Here is a 16366-nt window from a genome sequence, read left to right as displayed (position 1 = left end):
GCTTGGGCCACACTCTGTGTGAAGGCTGCACATTCTCCCCACCTCTGTGTGGGTTTCCTCAGGGTGCTCAAGTGTACTCCCACACTCCAAAGATGTGCAGGTGAGGTTGACTGGCCATGCTAAATTAACCCTCGTGTCAGGGGGATTGACAGGGTAAATGTGAGGGGTTTGAGAATGGTGCCTGGGTGGGATCGTGGTCGGTGCAAACTCGATGGGCCGAATGGCCTCCTTTTGCACTGTGTGGATTCTATAACGTGACAGCTGGGGCTCCTGTCCCATTCTCTCTCACACTCCAGGAGTGACAGAGTCCATCTCCCCTCTCCCAACCCCCATCTTGCCCCACCCAAACAGCACCTTGGTCCTTTGAGCTTTCCACCTTACAAACACTCAACCAGACCTTTCTAAAAACATCAGCTCACCCCTCACTCCTACAGACCCAGTCTTCAGCACACTTCCTCTGAACCTCAGTCAGATTCCCAACTCACTCTCATTACCCCTTAGATAGACTGTCCCACATTCAAGCCTGCTTTTAAACAAATCCATTATTAAACATTTTGGTTGAATTCTGATCCGGCTCCACCATAATTTGGTCAAAGACATTCTCCCTTCTCGGGGGCAGTTTTGTGAATGCTCCGATAACATTTACAGCAGGGAACTGTTGATCCTTTCCTTCCATTTAATTTCTCTCATGTTCGATTATGCATTTCAACCCACTCACTCAGAGAGCCAAGCCAGGACGCAGGACGTAGCACTGAGCTGGCATGACTCAGAGAGTCAGTAACACAGGAGGAGGGCAATTGACTTCACATTCAGCCACTCAGACACGAATGCAGCTGTTGCGCACATCTGTCCGAACACAAGGCAAAAACTGAACGTCCTGATCAAAAACAGCGTAAGAGTAAATAACAAGATTGAGAGCGAGAGAGAAGGAAGGGTCTCAAAATGAGCCCGCGCATAAATCCCAATGCAATGAAAGCAAACCAGTTGCCGACTGATTACTTGCAGACATCTCCCAACAAGGTGGCTTTTGTTTCATTTTCATCTGCACATGTTAAACATTACCATATGCAATGGCTGTTCTATTGATGAAGAATAAAGCAAGTCATAGACTTAAGAAGGGGTTTTCTGTCACTAATCTTCATAAGGAATTCAAGTCGTTGGTGGGGGCAGCCGGGGGGGGTGGTTTGCAGTCAGCACCCAAAGAGCTCCGACACAGGTGGGCCTGAAGTTTACAAGCTTCTCCTGGTCGTCTTTGGCGAGCAGAAAAAAGACGATATCATCAGCTGACCGAGGACACATTTCCTCCCCATCATCAGCAAACAACAGCAGCTCACCCCATGATTCATCTGAGAGTTACCCACCTTTCACCGCAACACTTGGACGCCTGGTCTGTGCCTAACCAGGGTAGCTCAAAAGGTGCTTCTACAATTCATCTCAGCAATGAGTTGTAAACAGGTGGTCAGCCAGAGTACACATTCCTCATCATGGTTTGGTGCTCTCTGCTGCAAAATACAAGTTTCTTTTTTAATCTATTATTTCAGGGGACGTGGACATCCCTGGCCCTAATTGCTCCTCAAGTGAATATTTCAAAGGACACTTAAGAGTGAACCATGTCAGTGTGGATGCGGACAGATCAGGCAAGCTTGGTTCCCCAAAGACCCACGAGTGAACCGAATGGCTCTTGAATGACATTCGAAGATTTCACGTCACATGCTTTGTATTCCAGGTTTTATTAATGGAATTTCAACCCCTCTCCCCCACCAGCTGCCATGGTGAGAACTGAACCCAAGCCCCCAAAGGGTTAAGCCTGGGTCTCTGGACTATGAGTCCAGTGACATTACCAAGGCACCACCATCTCTGGGGCAGCACAGTGGTTACCACTGCTGCCTCTCAGCTCCAGGGACCTGGGTTCAATTCCTGGCTTGGATCACTTTGTGTGGAGTTTGAACGCTCTCCCTGTGTCTGCGTGGGTTTCCACTGGGTGCTCCAGTTTCCTCCCACACTCCAAAAACGTGTGGGTTAGGTGGATGGGCCATGATAAGTTGCCCCTTGGTGTCCCAGGATGCGGAGGTTAGAGGGATTAACATGGAGTTCCGGGGATAGGTATGGATAGGATTGTGACAGGTGCTGAATCGATGGGCTGAATGGCCTCCTTCTGCACTGCAGGGATTCTATGATTTCGATGATCTCCCAGTGGGTCGAGATTGGCTTTGCTGCGGTTGGCACAGCAGTGGGGGAGTTTCTCTCACTCAGCTCGTTCAAACACACAGCTGATCCATAACTTGAAATGCACCGCTTCAATCGACGTAGAAATCACAGTACGTGAGGCTGGAGGTGGGGTGACTGCCTGATTTTAACTGCACCTTGTCTGAAAAAGGGCTTTCTGATTTCACTCCAATTTAAAGATTGTGCTGCCTTGTTCTCAACCCGTGTTCCTATAGACAGAGCCCAGCGAATCCCTTCCGCAAATTAAACAGGATTAGATCATAACTCAGCCTTCCAAACTCAAGGGAATATTAAGTCAGGTGCAACCTGATACATAAAGGTTAACCTTTTATTTCCCAGACTTATCCCAACCCTGGAGATCCAGATTGGATTCCATCCCTGGCCAATATATCTATCCTCTTTCCAAGTGATAGACATTGAACAAAGCACTCAGGTATGTAGAACCATACCAAATGGGAGTGTGGGGGGTGGGATTTAATCGGTAAAATACACGTCTCCAAAAGGCACAGCTTTATTGGATGTCGTCACTCCTGATCTTGCCTGCAGGAAACATGCAGATGGCAGTCCCAGGAAGTTCATTCCTTATTCCGGACAGACTGAACTCCAACAATGGAGGGCAGTGAGGTGATTCAGTGACGACACCCAAGACTTGGATGCCAAACGTGAGCAATTTGGGACTAGCTGGGAAGCCAGCATGGGTCGCTTGGGCCAACGGGCCTGTTTCCGTGCTGGATCGCTCCATGACTCTCATCTTGCGCTCACCAAATTTGACAAATACAGGTCCTTGAGGAAGTTTACTGGAACAACCCAGAGGATGGAGGGGCGAATTCAAATTTGGAAACCCAGGTTGTTCTCTGAAGAAAGAAAGAATGAATTTATCTGGAGAGCTGTATAAGATTGGCAAGTTTAGAGAAAGCGTACTATTGGGTACAAGGAAAGAAGGGACACCAAAGATTTGGGGCATCAGACACTCGAGAGGAATGGGATGAAGAAACTTTAAAAAGCCTAAGCAATGGGAGTGATCCAAAACAAGGGGAAAATATCCACCATTTCAAAAGGAAATTGGATGGGAACAAGGGAAAGAAATTCACAGGACTACAGGGACAGAGCAGGACAATGGATTGACAAAGAGATGGCAAAGACTGATAAGCTGAATGGTGTCCTGTGATGAACTGTCTCCCTGACAATACGCCCAGCCAACACACGTCCATCCGGAATAAGGCTGCACTGTGCTGCCTGAGGCCCAGGTCAGGTTTCCCTGCAAAAATTCAGCTGTTTCAACATTGGGCAGGTCAGGCAAGAGAACAGAATTTGCATTGACACAATTCCTGCTCATGTGAAATCTGCTTTGGGAGTAAATTCTTAGGACTTCAGGTAGCACTTATTAACCAGGATTTGCATTGCAGCAGAGATTGAGTTTCGAATTGCACTGAAGGTGCAGTGGGAGCAGAGCGGGGGGGGGGAGAGAGAGAGAGTGCATGAAGAGCACATAAATCCAACAGTGATTAGTGACTAAAAGGCAGAAGGAAATGAAAATAAAAGGGTAAGGAGATTCACTTCAAAGATGCTGGGAGAGTGAAAACCAACAGATGATGATAGGCTGTCTCAGAATCTTAACAGCACAGGAGACGACAATTGGGTCCACACTGCCAGTGACAGAGAGCGAAGGAAATGAGCTAGCAATGTCCCAAATTAGGACTGGAGATGAGTTAGGTACCATTAGATGAGAAGTTTGTCTCGGAACAGCACTGACAGTAATTTCCAACGAAAGGAAGCAATCACAGGGTTGATCCAATGACGCAGAGATATTTTGAGTGTTTAGGAAAATGTTCCCTGCTGTACAGCCTGTGAAGCTGGGTCTGCGCCGCTAATATAAACACAGTGGTTCGAAGTCATGCAACGATATGGGCTTCTTTTACCACAGTCGGGGACTGACGTACGTCTGCATTTAGAACACAATTCTCTTCTGTGCAATTAGAAAATCAACAGGATACTTCCAGGGACAATCTAGAGAAGGCTACCACACACTGCAGTCGCCGCGCTCTGTCATACATTGCCTATTGTACACCAGTTCCTTTCTCTCTTTTGCTCTCACACCATTCTTCTCCCCACAAACCCAACATGCTGTTCAAACCCGTCCCTTCCCCCAGCTATTAGATCGCAGGGACACGGGGATTTAGGAAGCACATACAAACCAGTGATTCAGTAATTTAAAAGCCACGTTCACCAGTTGGATCAACAGAACCTAGTGACTCATTGTTAAACTCTGTCTAACAATGGCACAGAGTTACCAGGGACCTTTTACAGTGAAATGCTCAGACAAGCTAATCGATCCACAACCAGGCATTTTTTAAAAAAAAACAAAAGATTTGCCTGCTTTTTTTCCCCACAATCTCAGGACATCCCACAACACTTTACAGGCAATCAAACATTTCAGACATGAAATCTCTGCTGTAATGTGGGGAAGTCTGGCTTTCTTCAGGACTCTGGGGTGGTGTAGGCTAGCAAGTGGTGCACAAGGAGATGAACAACATGGTGCCAATCCCTCTGCCAGCACTGTTTGTTTGTGCAGGGTTGTCTCCTTGTCCCATGTTTGATTGGGAGTGGTACCCTTCAGGTTACGTTACCACTTGTCACTCTCTCCAACAAGATGCCCCTGGCCCTTGTTGACAGAACACTACAATGCAGAAGAGGCCCTTTGGCCCATTCAGTCTGCAGCAATGCATGAAATGCCCTGATCTGCCCACTTAATCCCACAGCCTTGTCTGTTATAACATGCCAAGTACTCATCCACATACTTTTTTAAAGGATGTGAGGCATCCCACCTCCCCCACCCTCCCGGGCAGCGCATTCCAGACCCTCACCACCCTCTCGGTAAAAAGCTTTCTCCTCAAATCCCCTCATCTCTCACTTTCAGCTTATGTACCCTCAGAACTGACCCTTCAACCAAGGGGAACAGCTGGTCCGTCACCAGCCTGTCCATGCCCCTCGGTCAGCCCTCTCTGCTTCCATCCCTCAGTGTTGACGATGAAGGCACCAGCTATCGAGCCACACAAATAATAACACCCAGGCCTTGAACAACTCGTATTTAAAGAGCCGTCAATGTAACAAAACGTCCCCAAGATGTTCCATGGAAACACAGCGGACGAAAACAAAGGAAGGATTCACTTGCGAGTCCCAGATGAAAGAACGGTGTCCGTTTCTGCTGCTCGGCCCATTATCAACTAGTAATTCCGATACGGAATTCCGGAGCGGCTCCTTCACTCAACAAGTTGTGACAAATTCACCACCACGTGGAGCAGTTGGCGCAAATGGCTGAGAGCGACACACATGCATGAGGGAGAAAGTAATAATTCACATGGAGCGTGCACGCTGGCAAGGAACTGTGAGGCCAGTAATGTGTTTGTGTGCCGAGATGTCCCTCAGCAGTACAAGTTGTGAATTAGTACGTCCATTCTGATCTTCAATCTAACGCAGGGAGCAGATCTGCCAATCTGGAGCTGGCCAACAAGGCTGATGCTTCCAGAGACTGCACTCCCCAGCAACAGGTAACCAGTGCTGGTGGAAACACTTCCAGTCAAAGATTGCCCTGCCTGGCTCTGATCACCAAACCTCAGGTCAATCAATTGTCAAATCTTCCAGAAAACGTTATTAAATCCAGATTGCAAGAAATCAGCCTGGAACGTGCTTCATCAGATTATAAATTTTACTTGGACATGATTGTCCTGGTTTCGCCATGCCAACGCTATAGTTAAGAAAGCCCAACAACGCCTCTACTTTCTCAGAAGACTAAAGGAAATTTGGCACGTCAGCTACGACTCTCACCAACTTTTACAGATGCCCCATGGAAAGCATTCTTGGTTCCTGCTCTGCCCAAGACCGCAAAGAACTACAAAAGGTCATGAATGTAGCCCAATCCATCACACAAACCAGCCTCCCACCCATTGACTCTGTCTACACTTCCCGCTGCCTCAGCAAAAGCAGCCGGTATAATTAAGGACTCCACACATTACAGACATTCTCTCTCCCATCTTTTTCCATCAGGAAAAAGATACAGAAGTCTGAGGTCACGTACCAACCAACTCAAGAACAGCTTCTTCCCTGCTGCTGTCAGACTTTTGAATGGACCTACCTTGCACTAAGTTGATGTTTCTCTACACCCTAGCTATGACTGTAACACTACATTCTGCACTCTCTCCTTTCCTTATCTATGGGCGGTATGCATTGTCTGTTTGGCACAGTGGAAAATATTGTTTCTTGAGTATGTTAATACAAGTGACAACAATAAATCAAATCACGCTGACAGATGTCGCATATTCTGCCCCTGACTGCTATCAGAATGAAGAAATTTATTAAGCCAAGTAGGTGGAGCCATGAGTTGGCACCAAACGCAGGAAACATTTCCAGTAAACTGGCACTCACAACATGTACATCTACTGGATATTGGCTAACACCAGCTATCTCAGCTTGGACCACATCACTGTGAGAGGGAACACACCTATCCAAGAACAATAGGAACACTTGTTTCAACTCCAAACCATGTGTATCCGACACTCAAACAGCAGATTGGGTGCTCGAATGCCCGAGGCTCTGTTTCGCTAATAGTCAGAAGCAAGTGCTATTTGTTATTGACACAGGTAGGCTCACAATAACACTGCAATGAAGTTACTGTGAAAAGTAACTTCCTTGAATAAGTCTATCTTATATTAAGCTGATCTTTCTCTCCACCGTAGCTGCGACCGCAACTCCATATACTGCACCCTCTTCTTTCTTTCTCTCCTACGTACTCTATGAACGTTATGCGATGTCTACATAGTATGCCAAAAACAATACTTTTCACTATCTCCCAATACATGTGACAATAATAAATCAAATCAAATCAAAGGTCTGACACAGGAGGAACTCAATGCAGCTTCTAAATGGGACAGGCTCAAAGCAGCAAACTGTCCCAGCCCAGTAACCTCATCAAGAGATCCAGAGTTGGAAGCGTAAAAGTATTCCACTACAGGTAGCAATTGGTCTCTGAGATTGGAGTACAACTGCACTGTTGGGATCCTGTACCTGGCCCATGCTGTCCCTGCCCTGGAAGGAATCTGAAGATAAATTTGCTCTATGTACGACCCACACACTTGGAACTACTAAATGGGACCACCTTGGAACATCCGGACTGCAGTCGACAACACAAAATAATAACAGCACGTGCTGGAAATACTCTGTGCGTCGGTCAGCATCTGGGGAGTGAGAAATGCAAGTTGCTTCCACTTATCAAAAAAGTGTTCTTTCACCAGATGCCAGTGCTGCTTGCTCACCCACCCAACATTCACTGCCCATTGGGCAGGTGATGGTAAGCCATCTCCTTGAGACTCTGCCATCCCTGCGTAGGTACACCCACGCTGCTGTTAGAGAGGAAGGATTTGAGTGGCGAGGAGATGATGGGAGAGGGTTGGACTGTTGTCCTTGGCTGGAGAACGGGTTGGGAGCAGACTCCGTGGAGGGCTTTGCGATCCTGAGGGGTATGAACGAGCTGAGGGTGACGAGAAGCTGTCCCCCCACTCAGGAGAGTGCAGAGGGCACAAATCCAGAATAACTGGCAAATTGAGGAACAGCAATGTGAATAGGATGATTTCTGGAACATGGGATGGGCTTCTGAGGAAGGTGATGGGGAGGGAGTGTTGATCGGAGTATTCAGGAGAGGGAGAAATTTGATTGCTTTTTGGCAAGGGGAGAGACAGGGTATGCAGGGCTGTGGGGATGGGAGGGGGGGGTGCAGACTTCTGTACTGTAAAAGGTTCTATTAAATAGTTAACTGACTCAAATGTGACACTGAGAAACTCAAAAGTCTTCTGAAGAAGAATCAGATGGGAGTCCAAACATTAACTTGGTTTCTCTCTCCACACATGCTGCCTGACCTGCTGCACTTTTTATTTCAGATCACGAGCGTCTATTTGGCTTTTACCTCAGTGCAAGGCTACAGATCAAGGAATCTCCTGCATCTAAATATCAGGGAGGCCAAAGTCACGGTCTTCAGACCCCGACACAAACTCCACCGTTGTGCGTCTGCTTCCATCCCTCTCCGTGCTGGACCTTGGATGTTTATAACATGGTGAGGGACGCCCACAGTCAGCTTCCTACCTCATATCTGCACTGAGATCACTTCTGTCTGTGACACTGCGCTCCTCAGTTCCTCCGCTGCAGAAACCCTCACTCATTACCCTCCAAACTTGACTATTGAAAAATGCACCACCTGGCCAGTCTTCCATTTTCACCTTTCTACCCGAGGTCTCCAAACCTTTGCTGCCCACACTGGAACTCTGACCAAGTCCCTTTCACCCATTACTCCTGTGGTCGACATACACTAGCTCCCAGTTCAGTTCTGCCTTTTATTGGCACTTGCGTTGAACTCTCACATCTCTGTCCGCTCCCTGTCTTTGGTCTCTCTCCACTTTGCTCCAATTCTGGCCTCTCACACACTCCCATTTTTAAACTGTTCCACCACTGCTGGTCTGATCTTCAGCTGCCTCACACCTCAGCATCTCACATGTTTCTTAAACCCGCTGTCATAATTCATAGAATTCCTCCAGTGGAGAAGGCCATTCAGCCTATGCCAACAACAGTACCAACTGGGCCCTATCCCCATTAACTCCACGTACCCTGCAAATCCCCCAGCACTGAGGGGCAATTTAGCATGGTCACTCCACCGCACATCTTCGGACTGTGGGAGGAAACTGGAGCACCCGGAGGATATCCACGCCGACGCGGGGAGAAGGCGCAAACTCCATACAGAGTGGCCCTAGCCGGGAATCGAACCCAGGTCCCTGAAGCCGTGAGGCAGCAGTGCTAACCCACTGTGCCACGTACAGACTCCTTTGGACCAAGTTATCGATGAAGTGCCAGAGTGACACCATCTGTGACACTGCAGCACATTTCGCTCACAGTCTGGATTCGAATCCCTGCAGTGCGGGAGGCCATTCGGCCCATCGAGTCTGCAACTGACCCTCTGACAGAGCACCTTACCCAAGCCCACCTAACCCTCCCCCACCCCACAACATCCAATCTCAGTATTCCCATACAGTTAACCCACTAATCCCTGTGATCTGCACATCCTGGGACACTAAGGGGCAATTTAACATGGCAGCTTATGCTTTCTCCCCCAAGTATTGTCTGGATTCTTGTGAAGAATCTTCCAACACTGTGGCTTTAAATGAAATTGCGTCACACGCAGTTTGAAACAAAATAGCCCGATTGAAGTTACAAAGATCCTCCCCTGCTGCACAGCCCAACACTCCTTCCAAACAAAACAACCTTTAACAACAGCCTTCTAAGCTCTTTATTATATATATATATGTGTGTGTGTGTGTGTATGCGTGTATGGACAAAAGCAGTAGAGATTGCGTTGAGGAAATTGTTCCCGTGTTGTTCCATCTGACTGCTCGCTGGATTCACAAATATTATGTAGATCAGGACAATAGGTGTTACACACACACACACACACACAGGATTCAGGTGCACACACAGTCTGCCACACTCAAAGGGAGGTCTAACTCTCTCTCTCTCCTGTTAATCCTTCTGAGCCAGCACTAAAAATCATTTCATATTTCCCCTCTCCACAAGCTCCCCTTTTATCGAATCAATCTGCAATTAAATCTGGCAATTGTTATTGCACTCGCCCCATTTTATCTGTTGGATTTAACCATTCGCTCTCTCTCTCTCCCCCCCAAATCTGGCATTTAGAGGGATCGGCGTTCCCTCACACAAAAACCATCACCCCTACAAGAAAATAAAAGCAAACACAGCCACAACACAATTGGTTGGGAGGGTCTCCAGAAACTGGACCCCTTCCCTCCCCAAACAAAGCCACCCCCACACAAAACAGGGCAAATACATGTATTTATTAGAGAAACACACGCTGCAAATATAACAATGGGGGAAAAAAGACAGGGGGGGGGGAGGAGGCTGCTGTGAAAGCAATCTTACAAATTACAACATTGAGGGCCACAGGGACGTGGTCATCTTTATTAAGATGGGTGGGGTGTTTGTCCAGCTATTGAATGAAGGTCTCGCCCATGGCTCTGGCTTTATATTGTCCTGGTACAATTAGAGCAAGACTGGAAAGGCAATCATGAAAGGCGGGGGGGAGAGAAAATAAAAGCAGACTACTTAAAACATACTTGGAACAAAAATGTATCCCATTCTTACCGCTACTGCAGGATTTGTTACACATCATTCTCCTTTAAAACGAGCTACAGTGTACGAAACAAAAAGCGAGCCAGCGTTTGTCTTGTGTACAATCACAGATTTCAGTCCCACTTTCAGATGCTCCTTACCCGAGTTGAATGAATTGCGGCCACAATCTCTCTCCTTCTGCTGGATTTTTTTTTTGGTGGGGGTTGTCCTGGGGAAACTTATCTCCGAAACGGCAGCATCGACAGTCTCTGGGTGCAGGTCGGTCCCGGCTGGGAGACAGGGAAGCTGGAGCAATGATGTAGGGAAGTCAATCCCAGGCTAAAGGAAAAAAATGACCAGATGTCCCAAACTCTATTGTTCAGTGGCTAAAGGAAAACCTTGCAGACTGCTCCTCTCACCCCCTCTGCATCTCCCTCTCCCTCTCTCTCAGAACATCTTCTCTCCGACAAGGAAATGGGATAATCTTACACTGCTCAGGGCTCCTTTCCAACACAGCTCGCACCCCTCCTCCTCCAACCTCTTCTTGCCAACTTGTTCTCATTACCCAGCCCCCAAGCCAGGCGCGCCCATTTAAAGAGACAGTGTAACTTGATGAGAGAGAGAGAGACAGTAACACACACAAACATACATACAGTATGAACACAGAAAGGCAGCGTCACATACACACACACTATCCCAATAAACACAGGGTCACATCCACACACGCAGGATTCTTGCACAGCCAGTGCGACCCTTCAGCCCATCGAATCTGTGCCAGCTCTCCTCAAAATCAAGCCAGTTTGATTTGATGTATTATCGTCACATGTACTAACAGACGGTGAAAAGTATTGTTTCTTGCGTGCTCTGCAGACAGAGCATACTGTTCATAGAGAAGGAAAGGAGAGAGTGCAGAATGTAGTGTTATAGTCATCGCGAGGGTGCAAAGAAAGATCAACTTAATGTGAGGTAGGTCCATTCAAAAGTCTGACAGCAGCAGGGAAGAAGCTGTTCTTGAGTCGGTTGGTACGTGACCTCAGACTTTTGTATCTTTTTCCCGATGGAAGAAGGTGGAAGAGAGAATGTCCGGGGTGCATGGGTTCCTTAATTATGCTGACTGCTTTGCCGAGGCAGCGGGAAGTGTAGACAGAGTCAATGGATGGGAGGCTGGTTTGTGTGATGGATTGGGCTACATTCACAACCTTTTTGTCATTCCTCGCAGCCTTGGGCAGAGCAGGAGCCCATACCAAGCTTTGATACAACCAGAAAGAATGCTTTCTATGGTGCATCTGTAAAAATTGTAAAATTCAGAAGTGTAAAAGTTCTTCCATCCTGCCCAAACCAAGACAGCAAATGCTGGAATATCGCAGCAGGTCTGACAGCACCTGGGGGGGGGGGGGGGGGCAGAACCAACATTTCTCGTCTGGATGACCCAACCAGCCTCTGACAAAGGGTCATCCAGACTAGAAACATTGGCTCTTTTCCCCTTTCCAAGATGCTGTCAGACCTGCTGAGATTTCATTATAGCAATTTTCTATTTTTGTCAGATTCCAGCATTCGTAGTGTTTTGCTTTTATTTCAGTTCTTCCTGCCACTCCCCTGGCTCCTTCCCTCTATTTCTTTTGAACAATTGTGCAATTTGCTCTCCAACGGACACATTTGAATCTGTGTTTGTCGGATGATTTTTCCAAATCATCCATCCCCCGGACCTCTCAGACATCCCTCTCCCACCCCACTGCTTTATTGAATCTTCATCCCTTCATCTGACTGGGAAGCAGATGACTGGGAGAGGACACTCAACCAGGTTCGGAAAGATTGAACTTCAGCAATCAGAAAGAATAAAGGGGAAAATCAGAGAATCTCTACAGTACAGAAGGAGGCCATTCTGGACCAACCACAGTCTCACCCAGGCTCTCTTCCCATAACCCCAAACATTTACCCTGACATTGGCTCAATTTCGAATGGCCAATCCACCTAATCCACACATCTTTGGCGTGTGGGAGGAAACCGGTGGACCCGGAGGAAACCCACACAGATACAGGGAGAATGTACAGGCTTCACACTGACACTGAACTGAGGCCGGAACTGAACCTGAGACCGTGGCGCTTTGAGGCAGCAGTGTCACCCCCATCCACAGGATCCTCCAGTGCAGAAGGAAGGCATTTAGCCCATCGAGTCTGCGCCAACCACAATCCCATCCAGGCCCAATCCCCATAACCGCATGGATTTACCCTAGCTTGTCCCTCTGACACTAAGGGGCAATTTTGCATGGCCAATCCACCCAACCTGCATATCTTTGGAATGTGGGAAGAAAGCGGAGCACCCGGAGGAAACCCATGCAGACACAGGGAGAATTTGTAAACTCCGCACAGACAGTGACCCGAGCTGGGAATTGAACCCAGGTCCTTGGGGCTGTGAGGCAGCAGTGTGAACCAATGTGCCACCATGCGGGGAACCATTTGAAATTTCACCATCGACTACGATGGGATTTGAACCCAGGTCTCCTGAACACCACCATGGGTCTCTGAACTGCTAGTCTGAAAACAATACCGATACACCACTGCCTCCCGACAAATAACACACAGGGGGCAGAGTGCGAGAGAGAGAGAGAGAGATAGACAAAAGCTTAGAGAGGAGGGGGACAAAGTGGGAGCTGTGGAAGATTACTGCCTGACAATTCTTTGTTTCCAAAAGTACTGACTTGGAGACTTGAGAATAAAAGAGGTTAAATGTTAGTTGCTTGAAGGCTGAAGTTAAGAACATAAGAAATAGGAGCAGGAGTAGGCCAACTAGCCCTTCGAGCCTGCCCCGCCATTCAATAAGATCATGGCTGATCTGTCGTGGCTCAGTTCCACATTCCCGCCCTCTCCCCATAACCCTTAATCCCCTCTCTCATCAAAAACCCATCAACCCGCATCTTAAAAATATTTAGCGAGGCAGCCTCCACCACTTCAACGGGCAGAGAATTCCAGAGATTCACCACCCTTTGAGTGAAGAAGTTCCTCCTCAACTCCGTTCTAAACCACCCCCCCTTTATCTTGAGGCTGTGCCCCCTAGTCCTACTATCCTTTCTGAGAGGGAAGAGTCTCTCCACCTCTATCCTATCCATCCCATTCATCATCTTATACGTCTCAATGAGATCTCCCCTCATTCTTTTAAACTCTAACGAGTACAATCCCAATCTATTCAGCCTCTCCTCATAGCTCAACCCCCTCAACTCCGGCATCAGCCTACTAAACCTCCTCTGCACTCCCTCCAAGGCTAAAATATCCTTGCGTAAGTACGGCGCCCAAAACTGCACACAGTACTCCAGCTGTGGCCTCACCAATGCCCTATACAGCTGCAGCAAGACCTCCCTACTTTTATATTCAATCCCCCTCGTGATGAAGGCCAGCATCCCATTCGCCTTCCTGACCACCTGCTGCACCTGCAAGCTGGGTTTTTGCGACTCATGCACAAGGACCCCGAGGTCCCTCTGCACCGTCGCCTGCTGCAGTTTTTCGCCACGTAAGTAATAATCCTTCCTACCATTATTCCTACCAAAGTGGACCACCTCGCACTTGCCAACATTAAATTCCATTTGCCAGTTCCTGGCCCATTCGCCCAGCCTATCTAGATCCTTCTGTAGACTCTCCCCACCCTCCGCACAATTTGCCTTTCCACCAATTTTGGTGTCATCAGCAAATTTCGACACCCTACACTCGGTTCCCTCCTCCAGATCATCTATATAAATGGTAAATAGCTGAGGCCCCAGCACCGACCCCTGGGGCACTCCACTAGTCACCATCCGCCAATCCGAATAGCACCCATTGACCCCCACTCTCTGCCTCCTATTTGACAACTAGTCCTCTATCCACGCTAACACTCTACCCCCAACTCCATGCCCCCTGACCTTCTGCAATAACCTCTTGTGAGGTACCTTGTCAAACGCCTTCTGAAAATCCAGAAAGACCACATCCACCGGCTCTCCTCTATCCACTGCCCTAGACACATCCTCATAGAACTCCAGTAAATTTGTCAGACACGACTTCCCTTTAAGGAAACCGTGCTGTGTCTGTTCTATCAAGCAGTTCCCCTCAAGATGCCTCGCTATTTCCTCCTTGATGACGGATTCTAACATTTTACCTACCACAGACGTTAAACTAACAGGCCTATAATTCCCCGCCTTTTACCTGGCACCCTTCTTAAACAACGGCGTAACATTAGCCGTTTTCCAATCTTCCGGCACTTCCCCGGAATCCAGCGACGTCTGGAAAATAACCACCGAGGCATCCACTATCACCTCCGCCATTTCTTTCAGGACCCTCGGATGCATTCCATCCGGTCCTGGGGACTTGTCCACAATCAGCCCCTCCAGTCTGTCGAGCACCACCTCTCTAGTAACAGTAATGTCATCGAGACCCTCCAGTCCTACCACCTTTCCATCTCTAACGTCCGGCAAATTATTCACGTCCTCCTCCGTGAAGACCGAAACAAAGAAGTTATTCAAGACCTCTGCCATATCCCCATCCCCTACCACTAAGTCCCCCTTCTCATCCTCTAAGGGACCAACGTTCACCCTAGCCAGCCTCTTCCTTTTTATATATTTATAAAAACTCTTGCTATCCTTTTTTATATGAAGCGCTAGCCCAGCTTCATAGTTTCTCCTACCCTCCTTTATCAACTTCTTTGTCAATCTTTGTTGACATTTAAACCCCTCCCAATCCTCTGCTCGCCCACTACTCTTAGCTACTCTAAACGCCTCCGCTTTTAATTTAACACTTTCCTTCACCTCCTTCGTTATCCACGGCTTATTACCTCACCTCCTATGGTCCTTTTTAACCATCGGAATAAATTTCCGCTGAGCACCAAGAAAGATCTCCTTAAAGATCCTCCACTGCTCCTCAACAGACCCTCCCTCCAACGCGCTCTCCCAGTCCACATTCGCCAATTCTTCTCTACCGTAAATGTGTATGTGCACACACACACGCACACACACACACAGACACGCACACACACACAGACATGTGCACACACCCACACACAGACACACACACACACCCACACACAGACACACACACAGACACACACACAAGCTTACACAGGATAAAACATAAAGTCAGACACACAATCTCACTCATGTACAATGATTAGAACGGGATATGCACCCCACTGGTTTGTCCAATGATAGACACACAGTGTTGTACACATAAGTGTACAATGCAGTGATATACATCACAGAATATAATGTCCTTGTCTATCAAGTTAAAGAAATACTTGCCAGAAACTGTTAAGAACTGCTATGTTGACAGTTTTCCGAACATAATATTTTTTCCATTTTGTCTGTAGCAGAAACTATGTCCCAAGTATTGCCACTTGACAGCACGGTGGCACAGTGGTTAATACTGCTGCCTCACTGCACCAGGGACCCGGGTTCAATTCCCGGCTTGAGTTACTGCCTGTGTGGAGTCTGCACATTCTCCCCGTGTCCGTGTGGGTTTCCTCCGGGTACTCCAGTTTCCTCCCACAGTCCAAAGGTGTGCAGGTTAGGCAGATTGGCTATGCTAAATGCTCTCTCAGTGTACCTGAACAGGCGCTGGAGTGTGGCAAGCAGGGGATTTTCACAATAACTTCATTGCAGTGTTAATGTAAGCCTACTTGTAACATTAATACATTTTTTAAAAAGTACCCACAGACTGAAATAGAGCCCTGATAGAAACAGACGTTGCTCCATGGAACAGGCAGAACTCCAGACGAGTACAGGCTGAAGAGATGTGTATTGTCTGGAGACAATACACATCTCCTTAACCTATGCTTATTGCTATCTCCACTCACATTGTCTGCATCTTTAAGACTGATTAGCTGCAAAGACTCGCACTCTAATCATTATTCTGTGAACTGTGTGTGTGCCTTTACATGTCCTGTTTAACGATCAGAATTTCCCACTCACCCGACAAAGGGGCAGAGCCCCGAAAGCGAGTGGCGTTTACTACCAAATAAA

At 47.7% G+C, this 16366-nt stretch overlaps 1 protein-coding gene across 2 annotated transcripts in view; it reads right to left on the bottom strand.

Annotated features, from left to right (window-relative positions):
- Positions 1 to 10912, bottom strand: part of sema4c (sema domain, immunoglobulin domain (Ig), transmembrane domain (TM) and short cytoplasmic domain, (semaphorin) 4C) — a 102149-nt gene extending 91237 nt beyond the window's left edge. The window contains exon 1 of one of the 2 annotated variants that reach the window (XM_080216823.1): positions 10551 to 10912. The gene's annotated coding sequence lies outside the window, so the exon portion shown is untranslated. Of the gene's footprint in view, positions 1 to 10422; positions 10519 to 10550 lie in introns of those variants that run through there. The other variant, XM_080216824.1, reaches the window with a different exon arrangement.
- Positions 10913 to 16366: the final 5454 nt, after the last annotated feature.

The sequence above is a fragment of the Carcharhinus amblyrhynchos genome, chromosome 34, assembly GCF_965287045.1.
Source record: "Carcharhinus amblyrhynchos chromosome 34, sCarAmb.v2.hapA, whole genome shotgun sequence".
NCBI classification, from domain to species: Eukaryota; Metazoa; Chordata; class Chondrichthyes; order Carcharhiniformes; family Carcharhinidae; genus Carcharhinus; species Carcharhinus amblyrhynchos.
Note: the sequence above shows the minus strand (reverse complement) of the source record. Positions and strands in the feature narration are given on the sequence as shown.